Raw genomic sequence first — 13,917 nt, forward strand, 5'->3', positions numbered from 1 at the left:
GTTTATCATTATTTGAATAAACTGTGAGTGACTGTTAAATGAATTTGATAATATTTCAATAATTATTGCATCTGCCGTTTAATGCAGTTTCACTGAATAAACCACTTGTATGTTGAACAGCACTCCTTGCATTTCATTTATAGAATTAAAATTAAAATTCGCACCTATTTCTCCCTCCCACACGAGGTATCTTGCAAAGTAACCAATTTTACAACAGTTACTGTGTCACTGTGTTGCCAAGTGCTTCCCGAATTGCTGGTACAGATGCAGTACGGCGCGCCAGCGCCGTACACCGACCACGATGTGCTCCTTCTCGGTAATGCCACGTGGTCGTAGGAGTCCGGTCATCTAGCGACCATACATTCTTATGACTATGGCTGCCAGCAATCATGCGCAGTGGCTGCACTCCTGCTATGTCTTCCTGCAAAATCGCAGAGGGGCGTCCAGTTCCTCGTAGCCCTCTAACACCACCAGGTTCGAAGGCAGTGAGGTGTTGGTGATAACGTCTGGGTCGCCTGGGAGACGTTCTTAACTAGTATCGACTCAACGTGTCCAATCTCAAAGGCAACTAACGCTCAAGATCTTTACAGCGTCTATTTAAAGCAAATCTTATTTGTATCCTCACAGTGACGCTACTAGCCTTATTCTTATGCAGCTGCTGCAAAATCTGAGTAGGCATCATCTTTCGGACGTAGAAACACGCTTTCCAATTTTAGTTTGTGTCGTGCGGCTCATTGCTGGTGCTGAGAACTTTTTGCCGTCGCTGAACGTACATACTTAGTTAGACGAAGTGTAGGATATACGTAGATAGGGTGACCAGACGTCCGGATTAATCCTGACATGTCCTTTTTAGCTCTTTGTGCGGGGTCCGGGCGGATTTTTACAGTGTCCGGCTTTTTCGCAAAGTTGAGCGTAATACAGTTAAATTTACAATTCGTCCCGTTCTATTGCTCGTTTCTTAAATACTTTAACTATTGGCACAGCCTTCATGATAAACTCGCACGAAGGCGGCGTTAGTAGGTGGCACCAGGATCGTCGATGTTATCGTTGATCTACTTATAATCGAATGCAAATATCGATTATTATAATTTTCGTTTCGTATCAGCACTTTGTATTGGCTTGGCTCCCTGTAGTGCACGTGTGATTTGTGAGTGTAATATTTAACCGAGTGAGTTACTAAAATATTTTGCTATGCCTAAACGAAAGTGTAGATTTTCTGATGTCCTTTCCTGCAAATATCCGGCTTTAAGAAAGGGAGAAATGAATTTGAAGCGGAATGTAAGATATGTGGAGCTGATTAAGAAATAACTCGACAGATTAACTGTCATGGTTTTATTTCATTGTTCCATAGTCATTCAATTTATTTGTCTTTGGAAGGTTAAAGTGCAGTTTAGATGTCGTCAGCTGCTGCTTGAATTTTATATGTTGCTAGCGGTGCGTCGAATGAAGAGAGGTGAATGGTCTCACGTTCTTCGCTTCGTAAACAATTTCGTGTTGTTGACATAACTAAACAATTGACGCCACACTGTCAGCACAATCAATGTTTTTATTTATTTTTTATATTGCTCAGTTAACCACCACCTGACCATCAGTAACAGTTAACTACTAGATTTACCGCTAATTCCCGGCAGTCACGAGACTGTCCAAAATTGAGAGGTGGTATCGACATCTGCAGTTGACCCGTTTGATGTGTCCTCTTTTTTCTTATTTTATCCTCCTTTTTGAAGCTGTCTGTCCTCCATTCTAAACAATTGCATCTGGTCACCCTAGATATAGAATATGTAATGTGCGGTAAATTTTTCGATGTGATTTGGACTGAATAGCTACTACGCGTTAATCGAGTTTACGATTTACCCTATTTCGAAATAGCAAGGGACTAAGTTATAAAAATAAAGTAGAGGAACAAAGACGTTCGTTAAAATTTTCGATAAAGTAACAGATTTTCAACAAAGTACCAGCTTTTAAATGTAGTTTCCTGAATACCCGAACAACTCAACCTTAGACCGCCTAGCTCACTGAAGAAATATACACCGAGCCAAAGAAACTGGTATAGGCATGCGTATTCAAATACAGAGATTTGTAAACAGGCAGAATACTGCGCTGATGTCGGCAACCCCTAAATAAGACAACAAGTGTCTGGCGCAGTTATTACAAACCGGTTACTGCTGCTACAAAGGCAGGTTATCCAGATGGAACGTGGTGTTATAGTCGGAGCACGAGGGACGGGGCGATGAAGTGAGGATTTTCCCGTACGACCGTTTCACGAGTGAACTGGTAAAACATCAAATCTCCAACATCACTGCGTCCACAAAAAGATCCTGCAAGAACGGAACCAACGACGACAGAAGAGAATCGTTCAACATGACAGAAGTGCAGCCCTTCCGCAAATTGCTGCATATTTCAATGCTGGGCCATCAACAAGTGCCAGCGTGCCGAAGGCCCACTCGTGTATCCTTGATTACTGCACGACACGAAGCTTTGCTCCTCGTCTGGGCACATCAAAACCGAGATTGGACTGTTGATGAATGGAAACACGTTGCCTGGACCGACGAGTCTCGTTTCAGATTATATCGATCGGATGGATGTGTGCGGGTATGGAGACAACGTCATGAATCCATGGGTCCTGCATGTCAGCAGGGGACTGTTCAAGTTGGTGGACGGTCTGTATTAGTGTGGGGCGTGTGCAGTTGAAGTGATATGGGCCCACTGACACGTCTAAATATGACTGACAGGTGACTCGTGCGTAAGCATCCCGTCTGGCGGACTTGGGCAATTCCAGCAGGACAACCGCACGTCCAGAATTGCTACACTGATCAAACTCCCCATACATAAACATTATTGAGTTGGGATGACTCTCAACGTGCTGTTCCTCGTACTCCTACGGATTTATGGACAGCCCTGCAGGATTTATGGCATCAATTTCCTCCAGCAGTACTTCAGACATTAGTCGAGTCCATACCACGTCGCGTTGCAGTACATCTGCGTGCTCGCACGGGCCCTACACGATATTCGGCAGGAGTACCAGTTTCTTTGGCTCTTTACTGTAAGTCTTCACTATAAGTATCTACGACTTAACGAAGTTTAACTTAGCCAAATGTTGGTGGAGTGGCAGCAAGTATCAGATATTATAAAACTATTTTTGATTAATCTCTAATTTTGGAAGCTATAATAGTACAAAGAAACTGGAATTGGAAACTGAAAGGTTTTACTGGTTTGACGTTTCTTGAAGTTCTGTGTTGTTTGCTTACTCCAGAAACTAAAAAGATTGGTAGTTTTGATCAGATACGCAACAAACGTAGTAATTTATCCGCTGTCTTAAATTATGTGAGAGATAAATGAGTCTATGACATTATTATTTCATTTCGTCTGCGAAAATGTTTGCCACATCTCGTTGGTCTCATAGGAACACTAATTTTCTCCCATAACTTCTAGACAGAATATATTAAAATGTAACTAAATGTAATCATTAAATTCAATAAACAATGCCATGGAAACAGACATGAAGGCAAAGACTGTTAAAACATTTTTCCTCGCTGACATCAAATTAGTCTCAACACCGAACACGTCTGCCCAGTGTTCTTTTGTAAGATGCCAGTGCCAGTCTATGCGACAAAGGAATTTTCTTTCATCGCGATCGCCTCATTAGTAGAGATACAGCATATCAGACGGCAAATCGTTGGTCTTTTTCAGAAGTTTCGCTACGTCATTTCTTGGCACAATAGAGGACGTATAGTCTTATTAAAAAGAGATTATTTTCGTCGTCTGACATAGTTGCTCCATCAACTCCTTCGGGAATTTTTCCAATAAAAAGTCATAGTTTAGACTAATACATTGTTTTTTTCTTTACTATAGACTAGTTCAGATGGAAGTTATTAAGTTATTTCATTACATCTGCCAACATAATTTTTGCAGCATCCGGTCAGTGAGTCACGGAAATGACTTTCTCTCATACCTTTTGGAGTGAATATAGAAAAATGGAACTTATTTTATTTATTTAGCGTATGGCTAATAGAGACATATTATGAAATTACATATACATATGTACATATTGACACACAAGAAACTTAAGTTTGTCTTTACAACTGAATATCCAGTCCTTCAATCCAGCGCACTGCATCTGGGGTTACTAGCAGGAAGTCCTCTTTGGCGCCGTGATAGGCTCGAATCCCGCATTCACTGACAATGTGGTGAACAGTCTGGTATGGAGTCCCGCAGTCACAAGCTGGATCAGGCAGCTTCTTCCACTTAAAGAGAGCGTCCCTACATCGGCCATGGTCGGTACGGATTCTGTTGAGAGTAGTCCAGGTCTTGCGTGGTAAGTCGAATCCATTTGGAAGTTTAGCACGTGAGAAGATGTTGTGCAGTTGCACATCTGTCACTGCTTCCCACCGACCTTTCCATTCTTCAAGAGGTTTGAAATTCTTAGCAACCATGTCAGTAGCATCGCACAGAGTTGGATGGCGTGATTTCAGTCTCTTGCGATTTAAAAGTGGCAGGCCGCTATGCACGGGTAGGTTAGAATTCCTGGAGAGCTTGTGGAATTCTCTCATAAGGGCAGTACATCTGCGTAGATCAGGAGGCATTATACCGGTTAACAGAGGAAGCCAATAAACCGGAGTAGACCTAATTGTGCCAGATATTATTCGCATTGTCGTATTCAGCTGGGTATCAACAAGCCTTGTATGATGACTATACATCCAAACAGGTGGAACTAAATGCTGCTATTAGATTCACGAGACAATTTCAAGGAGTGAATGATTAGTCAATGAGCATGTTGTGACTGTTCAGTGTTAACAATGGATGTGGTTTTCTTTTCGCTTGTCAGAAAAATTTCACACCTGTGCTTTCAGGCTGGAATAATATATCCACTTTCTGACTTATCACTCCAGAAATTGTCGTGGATTACGACGTAACACACTAAAAAGTGACTGAGAAATCCACGGTTCTGCATTTGAGCGAAAGTACACAAATTTGGCAGTCATATTAATGGTAGGTTTCAAATACTCACATGGTCGAGTAAGATGTAACATTTTCGTTCGCTTGATACTTGTAATGTTTTTGTTGTTTCACGTATTTGTGTAAACTTCATTACCAAACGTTCTGGGCATCGTGTGCGCTTCAGTTCCCAAATATTGTTGACAGCTGGTGGGAGTGATGTGGATAGTAAATCGTCAGTTACATTATATGTGCAGGGTAGATTCTTCGATTATTCACCTTGCTCTAGACTTCACATTAATGAATAATACACAGATATTCTCTGCAATTTGGTGTTAGGCATGCAACTAAGCATTGCATGTTGCGTTGCACGTTAAAAAAAGAAATTGGAAGAAAGTAGAAAACTAAGGAGATAGATGCTGGATAAATTGAAAGAACTAGAAGTTGTTAAGAGTTTGAAAGAGCATGGGGCAACGTTGCAAAAGAACAGAACAGAAGACGAACGGATAGCTTTGAGAGATGACGCCGTGAAAGCACTACATCTACATCTACATCTACATCTACATGACTACTCTGCAATTCACATTTAAGTGCTTGGCAGAGGGTTCACCGAACCACAATCATACTATCTTTCTACCATTCCACTCCCTAAAAGCGCGCGGGAAAAACGAACACCAAAACCTTTTTGTTCGAGCTCTGATTTCTCGTATTTTATTTTGATGATCATTCCTACCTACGTAGGTTGAGCTCAACAAAATATTTTCGCATTCGGAAGAGAAAGTTGGTGACTGAAATTTCGTAAAAAGATCTCGCCGCGACGAAAAACGTCTTTGCTGTAATGACTTCCATCCCAATTCGCGTATCATATCTGCCACACTCTCTCCCCTATTACGTGATAATACAAAACGAGCATCCATTTTTTGCACCCTTTCGATGTCCTCCGTCAATCCCACCCGGTAAGGATCCCACACCGCGCAGCAATATTCTAACAGAGGACGAACAAGGCAGTGTAAGCTGTTTCTTTAGTGGACTTGTTGCATCTTCTAAGTGTCCTGCCAAAGAAACGCAACCTTTGGCTCGCCTTCCCCACAATGTTATCTATGTAGTCTTTCCAACTGAAGCTGTTCGTAATTTTAACACCCAGGTACTTAGTTGAATTGTACTATTTATCGAGTAATCGAATTCCAACGGATTTCTTGTGGAACTCATGTGGATCACCTCACACTTTTCGTTATTTAGCGTCAACTGCCACCTGTCACACCATACAGCAATCTTTTCTAAATCGCTTTGCAACTGATACTGGTCTTCGGATGACTTTACTAGACGGTAAATTACAGCATCATCTGCGAACAACCTAAGAGAACTGCTCAGATTGTCACCCAGGTCAGGAACAGCAGAGATCCCAGGACGCTTCCCTGGGGAACACCTGATATCACTTCAGTTTTACTCGATGATTTGCCGTCTATTACTACGAACTGCGACCTTCCCGACAGGAAATCACGAATATAGTCGCACAACTGAGACGATACCCCATAGGCCCGCAGCTTGATTAGAAGTCGCTTGTGAGGAACGGTGTCAAAAGCTTTCCGGAAATCTAGAAATACGGAATCAACTTGAGATCCCCCGTAGATAGCGGCCATTACTTCGTGCGAATAAAGAGCTAGCTGCGTTGTACCAGAGCGATGTTTTCTGAAACCATGCTGATTACGTATCAATAGATCGTTTCCTTCGAGGTGATTCATAATGTTTGAATACAGTATATGCTCCAAAACCCTACTACAAACCGACGTCAATGATATAGGTCTGTAGTTACATCGATTACTCCTACTACCCTTCTCAAACACTGGTGCGACCTGCGCAGTTTTCCAATCTGTAGGTACGGACCTATCGGTGAGCGATCACATAGGTAAAAAGACAAGGACTGGGTGAAATCGTTGGATAACATTGGGGTATTGAATCTATCTGATGAAAGGAGAAAACATAAAAATGAAACAGGAGAAAAAGATTGAGGATATTTAAAAAATGAGACTGATACGAAATGCAAAATGGCTGAGTGCTTATGCCTAGAGACCAAATACAAGGCCATAAAAATGTGTATCACTAGTGTTATGTTAGATGCCGTCTATTAAAAATTAAAGAGATCTTTCGAGAAAAGACAAACAGCTTTTGAATACCAATAGCTCACAAGGGAAGCGAGTACTAAGCAAAAAAGGGAAAGCTCGAAGGTGGAACGAATAAATAGACAGAAACAAATTTGAGGAAGAGAAGAGGAAGTAGATGATGATGAGATGGAAAGTATGGGACTTCAAGAAGGATTAATCAGAGAACCAGAAGACCAAAGTGGAAACAAGCTCCTTAGAATTATTGAGAGGGCCTTTGGAGAGACAGACACGACAAGACTATTCCACCTGGCGTGCAAAGCATATAAGACAGGGAGAATACCCTCAGACTTGAAAAATGTACTAATTCCAGTTAAAAAAGAAGGAAGTTTCTAACAGGTGTGATTACGTAAAATTCTGTATATGGCTGCGCTGTCAGCGATAGTTTACAAAGTAAAATTAAAGCAATGACAGCCCTCAGTGGCAAAAGGAGGTCTTTTCACCTAGGTTTCGGCAATGATATGAGTGCCTTCATCAGAAGTAATATACACAGACTGGAATGTCACGTATAAAACTAAATATTAAGCAATAAAGGTTTTATATTTGCTTATTTATTTATTTTTTAAAAAGAATACTTAGAAGGCAAGCCACTATGGGCTGCCCACACGTGTCTAATTTTGTGACTAAAGCTTTATCGCTCAATATTTAGTTTTATACGTGACTTGCCAGTTTGATTATTTAATTCTGATGAAGGCATTCATAGTAGTGCCGAAACCTAGGTCAAGAGACTTCATTTTGGTGACCTAGGGCTGCCATTGTTTTAATTTTATTTTAGGTGTGATTACAACCGAACAATCAATTTAATATCTCATGGTTGCAAAATATTAGCACGAATTATTTGCAAAAGTATGGAAAAAGTGGCGCAAGTAGACCTTGGGAAAGATCAGTTTTGATTCCAGAGAAATAGGACAAGGGAGGCAATAGTAATCTTACGTAATAACTTAAAAGATAGGTTGAAGGAATGCAACCTAAATTTATAGTATTTGTAGATTTATAGGAAGCTTCTGACAGCAACACTACACACTTTGAAATTTTGAAGGGAGCAGGGGCGAAATACAGGGTCGAACGGCCATTTATAGCTGGGGTAGCAATCAGGCTGTAATTACGGGAGTCGAAGGATATGAAGGAGAAGCAGTAACAGGGAAGTCCAGGACATCCCCGATGTTATTCAATCTGTACACTGAGAAAGCACTAAAGTAAACCAAGGAAAAATTTGGAAAGGAAGTTGAAGTTCAAGGTGAAGAAGTAAAAACTTTGTGATTTCCCAGTGACATTGTACTCGTAATTCTGGCAGAGCCAGCAAAGGACTTGGAAAAGCAACTGAGCGTAATGGGTAGTGTCTTGAAAAAAGATTATTCTGTTCTAGTCTACATCATAATCCGCAAGTCCCCTAAGGGTGTGTGGAGGAGAGAACTTGCTGTACCACTAACTGAGCCATCCACTTCTACTCGCGAATAGCGCGTGGTAAGGATGATTGTCGGTAAGCCTCTGTATTGGTTCTAATATTTCGAATTTTGTCATCGTGGTCATTACACGTGACGTATGTGGACAGAAGTAATATGTTGTCCGATTCTTCTCGGAAAGTGCTCTCTCGAAATTTCAATAGTAAATCTCTCTATGATGTACAACGAGTCTCGTGTAACGCTTGCAAATGGAGTTTGTTGAGCATCTCCGTTACGCTTGAAACTTCCCCTTTGTGAGTAAAGAATGACAGTGCTGGAAAAACTCTTACGTTATTTGATTTTCAAACAGCTGAGCAAAACTCAACGTACTCAGACAGTTTTCTCTTTACATATTTTGATAATCACTAAACTGTCACACAATATTTTAGCGCAACACAATCTGACTTTCAATAATCCCTACCAAAGAATGACCCTGACTAACAATAACTTATATTCATGAATCTCACAAAAATCTTCGTGACTCGAATTACTGCAATATAGTGAGCGCCAATACTATCAGCTAAATAACAATTTCTAACAACGGGAGGCACTAACTACTGATAGGCACAGTTAGCAAATGAAAGGTTTTGATAGAGAAAAAACAATGTATTTCCCTTAATAGCATTCAAAAGTTATTATATATATATATATATATATATATATATATATATATATATATATATATATATATATATATATATATATATTGTGACATCGAATGAAACAAATTTCCTTTTTCTGACGGACACACGCCCAGATCGTTCGCTCAAAACTCTGGCGTCTCTCTACACAACGCTACGCGTAGGTCACATCCAACTGCCCAACAGTACACAAGCGAATATTCCAACAATGAGTCCAACCAGCCACAGAGAGCACACAGCACAGTCAGCGATTTTCGTACAGAGCACTATGTGGTGTTACCAACATAAAAACCTAAACAGCCTACTTACATAGCCCCCATGCTCCCCACAGAAAATTTTACAAATTGTTTGGGCAGTGAACAATAGTGATTTGATATAATTTTTCATAATTACAGTAACAAAGATATCAAATGCACACAATTATTGATGCAATGTTGGTCAAAGGCAAAAATTGTTCTCACAATCCATAAAGATGGTCCTGATCATTCATCACACTAGTAATTAGTTTTATGCACAAAGTCTGAGCAGTAAAGGAAATTACACAGGGAAGTAGTAGTTTTCCGTGCAGTCTTGAAGAAGTAGGGTTGTCCTTCCAACGGAAAGACAGTGCTAACTCTTGACATGCAGAATGGTAATGGGCCACAACGGAGCGAAACCATAGCAAAGTCAGTCGAAGTTTTGAGCAATATTGGTAGGTAAGTCACGACAGAGCAGACCCACTGTAGTCCTAGTAGAGATTATGGTATTGGTGGGCCATCAAAGGTGCAGACTCACTGTAGTCCTAGGAGAGATTATGGTATTGGTGGGCCATCAAAGGTGCAGACCCATTGTAGTCTTTTAAGAGATGACAAGCAGCCATCCGTTGCGACTATGAGGGTGCACAATCACCATCGAAGAGTCTTGCGGATAATATAGCAAGTCCATGAACCACCACTTGTGCACTCACAAAATTTTTTTGGAATGTCCTTAAAACCAGCAATGCTGTTAACCAGTCCCTTGCTGAAATATTAACACACTTGCGAGCGCTAACAGTCCCTTTTTTTATTAACTCCTCACATATTGTGCATATACTATGGCCAACAGAAATGTGTGCAGTGTAATGAAACCCTACTCTATACTTAATCTGAAGACCGGGTGTCTAATTTTATAACATGAGAATACAATTGCAAAGGTACAAAAAAGTTATTAAAAAAATGATAACATTAGTAGTAATTCAGGCATTACAGAAGAATAGAAATAAACATATACATCAGTGTTACAGGAATAATGACATAAATAAATAAATAAAAAACTGAGAATATCTTTCGAAACATTAACTTCACACATGAGCATTAAAAACAGAACAGATAAATAATTACTGTCTAAACATCTTTACAAAGTAAAGAACATATTATTAATGCAAATTGTATTTGAGTTTAACAGTATTCCTCACCATAGTGAATGTAGCTTAGTATTAGAAGAGAAAAAAAGTCCACGAAAAAGCACACAGAGACAGTAAGAACACAAATACACAAGGGTACAGAAACACATACCAGAATAAGGAAAGGACAGGGTTTGATTTAAGTGTGACATTTGGTCCTGCAGTCCAACCAAAAACTTAATTCCATAGATCTTTCCTCTTATTTCTACGTTTTTTTACCACAAAAAGGTCCTATCTATGCATGCTTTCTGTATTTATATGTTCACATATTTCTTACCTCATTATTTATTTTCCATTATCTTACCTCATCATTTGTTTCCAAGAAAAGCCTACCTAAACCTGTTGTCCCTAAACCGTACTTTTTTGTTCATATCCTCTTTCAAAATAATTATTCTTCATTGTACACTACTTTTTAGGCCAAACCTTTTTTCTAATACCTTCTCAATGCGTTTCTTCCAATTCATCATTTTGTTATATAGCATACCCCCTCTTAAGCTAACTTAAATGTACTGAGCTCAGATATACAGGGTGGTCCATTGATAGTGACCGGGCCAAATACCTCACGAAGTAAGCGTCAAACGAAAAAACATTGGGTTAATGTATGGTGCGACATTATGGGAGGAAGGATAATTGGCTCCCATTTTATCGATGACAATCTAAATGGTGCAATGAATGCTGATTTTCTTCTTAATGTTCTACCGATGTTACTACAAGATGTTTCACTGCATGACAGAGTGGCGATGTACTTCCAACATGAAGGATGTCCGGCACATAGCTCGGGTGCAGTTGAAGCGGTATTGAACAGCATATTTCATGACGGTGGATTGGTCATCGAAGCACCATACCATGGCCCTCACGTTCACCGGATCTGACGTCCCCAGATTTCTTTCTGCGGGGAAAGTTGAAGGACATTTGCTATCATGATCCACCGACAATGCCTGACAACGTGCATCGGCGCATTGTCAATGCATGTGCGAACATTACGGAAGGCGAACTACTCGCTTTTGAGAGGAATGTCGTTACACGTATTGCCAAATGGGTTGAGGTTGATGGACATCATTTTGAGCATTTATTGCATTAATGTTGTATTTACAGGTAATCACACTGTAACAGCATGCATTCTAAGAAATGATAAGTTCACAATGCTACATGTATCACATTGGAACAACAGAAATAAAATGTTCAAACGTAACTATTCTGTATTTTAATTTAAAAAACCTACTTGTTACTAACTGTTCGTGTAAAATTGTGAGCCATATGTTTGTGACTATTACAGCGCCATCCATCACAAAGCGAAAAAAGTGGTCCAACTAAAACATTCATATTTCTTTACTTTCTACACAAATATGTAATAAAAATGGGGTTCCTATTTTTAAAAAACACAGTTTATATCCATTTGACCTATGGCAGCGCCATCTAGCGGGCCAACCATAGCGCCATTTGGTTTCCCCCTCCAAGCTAGACAAGTTTCGTTCTTTGTAGTTTTTTCATTTGACGCTTATTTTGGGAGATACTTGACCTGGTCACGATCAATGGATCACCCTGTATACACTGGAGAATGAGGCAATGCAGCAGCACAAACATTAACACAAACACGAACGAGAAAAAATGCAAAGTGGCAAAGCAAGCCGCAATAAATATAAATTAGCAAAGCAAATGCAACATTACAACTAATATGAGCCAATGTGCAGCAACAAGAAAAATAAATCAATAGTAAAACTGGCTTAGCAGAGTAATGCAAAGTGAAATTCAGTAGGACAATGCCTGACAAACAGCAGCTGCAAAAGGAATAAACTATACCTAAACATGACAATGCTCAAGCAGAAAAAATATTACAGTAAAGATAGCCATGTTTAATACCTATGTCACACCTTAACACTAGAGTGATGAAGCACAATAACTTACTCTACCAATTAAGTTACCAAGTCATTAACAAATTATGAATGCAATTCCTGTGAAGGGAAATGTCTATTTGTGCTCCCTTTTTTTTTAAAAAAAAGAAAGTAGATCATAAAATTATTATTTAATGGATATGTAGACAGTAAATATTTACATTAGTAAATCTAATATATATATATATATATATATATATATATATATATATATATATATATATATAAACAAATTATGAAACATCATTCACTAGCCATGTGGCATTGCATGAGGTGGTAAAGAAATCTCTCAACTAGAAGGACAGTAGCCATAATCAGGTGTATAGATGTAAAATGTTTTTCATCTTTTTATAGGCATTTCAATAAATATCAGAAATTACGAGCTCCAAAGTGTAATCACATGTTTTCAAGTATGAACATGTGGTATTTGCGATGCTTTCTACAAAGAAATGTCAATAGTGAGGTTAATGGCCTCTTTTTCCTACACCTGTGCCTCTGAAAGGCACACACTAATGTTTTTTTTTTTTTTTTTTTTTTTCAGGCGACTGTTGTGCAGCTGGGCACCCACAGCGCATTACGTCAAGGTTACTTACCTTCTTTACTGAAACATTTATAACAGCAGTTTACGCTACAGTTACAGCCTCATGTAAAAATTTCACAGGTTGAAAATTTACGTTAGAAGTGTGTAGAAACAAAATCTCATATATAACAGTGTCAAAAATGTTTTGTCAGCACTGTGGTACTCACAACACGTATGTACACACATTTCGTAACTCTTAAAGTATGATTTTTGGTTTCCAACATCCTTTTTCACAAATCAGAGTCCCTAACCTCTACTCATTATTCCTTACCTTATTACACATATACATTTTCGTCGACACTTCTTCAATATTTCATCTTAATAAACTTGTAGCATAATCAAATTCCTCATATAGCATAATCTTATTGATCATAGACATGTCTCAACATCATAATACATATCGTCGTCATAATAGTATCATCATAACACATCAATCATATCTCAAAACTGCCGTCGCTTTTTTCAGTAATTTCAAAACCTAAAAAAAATTCTCTGCTCGTTTCAGTAGTGTCATCTACCTCAAACGTACTCCAGAAATCATGATCCCATACCAAACGCATCATTCAAAGCTCTCATAGTATCACAAGGGTTCCAAAAAAATATTAACAGTTCACGAAGTACAACCAAATTAAAATTTCGTAAGTGTGTAGTTATACAACTGTGTAATTGCGTAAACATGTGTCACTGACATAGTAAAAAAAAAAGTTTCTCTCTCTCAGTTAAATGAGCAGATAGCTATTCTGTGTTAGAGAAATATGGTACTGATGTGTAAAGTTGTATAAGCAAATACCATATTAACTAGGGCTCCTTGCACTTGCCACACACATGGTATACAAAGTAAGCGTGTA

Source organism: Schistocerca gregaria, chromosome 4, assembly GCF_023897955.1.
Source record: "Schistocerca gregaria isolate iqSchGreg1 chromosome 4, iqSchGreg1.2, whole genome shotgun sequence".
NCBI lineage: Eukaryota > Metazoa > Arthropoda > Insecta > Orthoptera > Acrididae > Schistocerca > Schistocerca gregaria.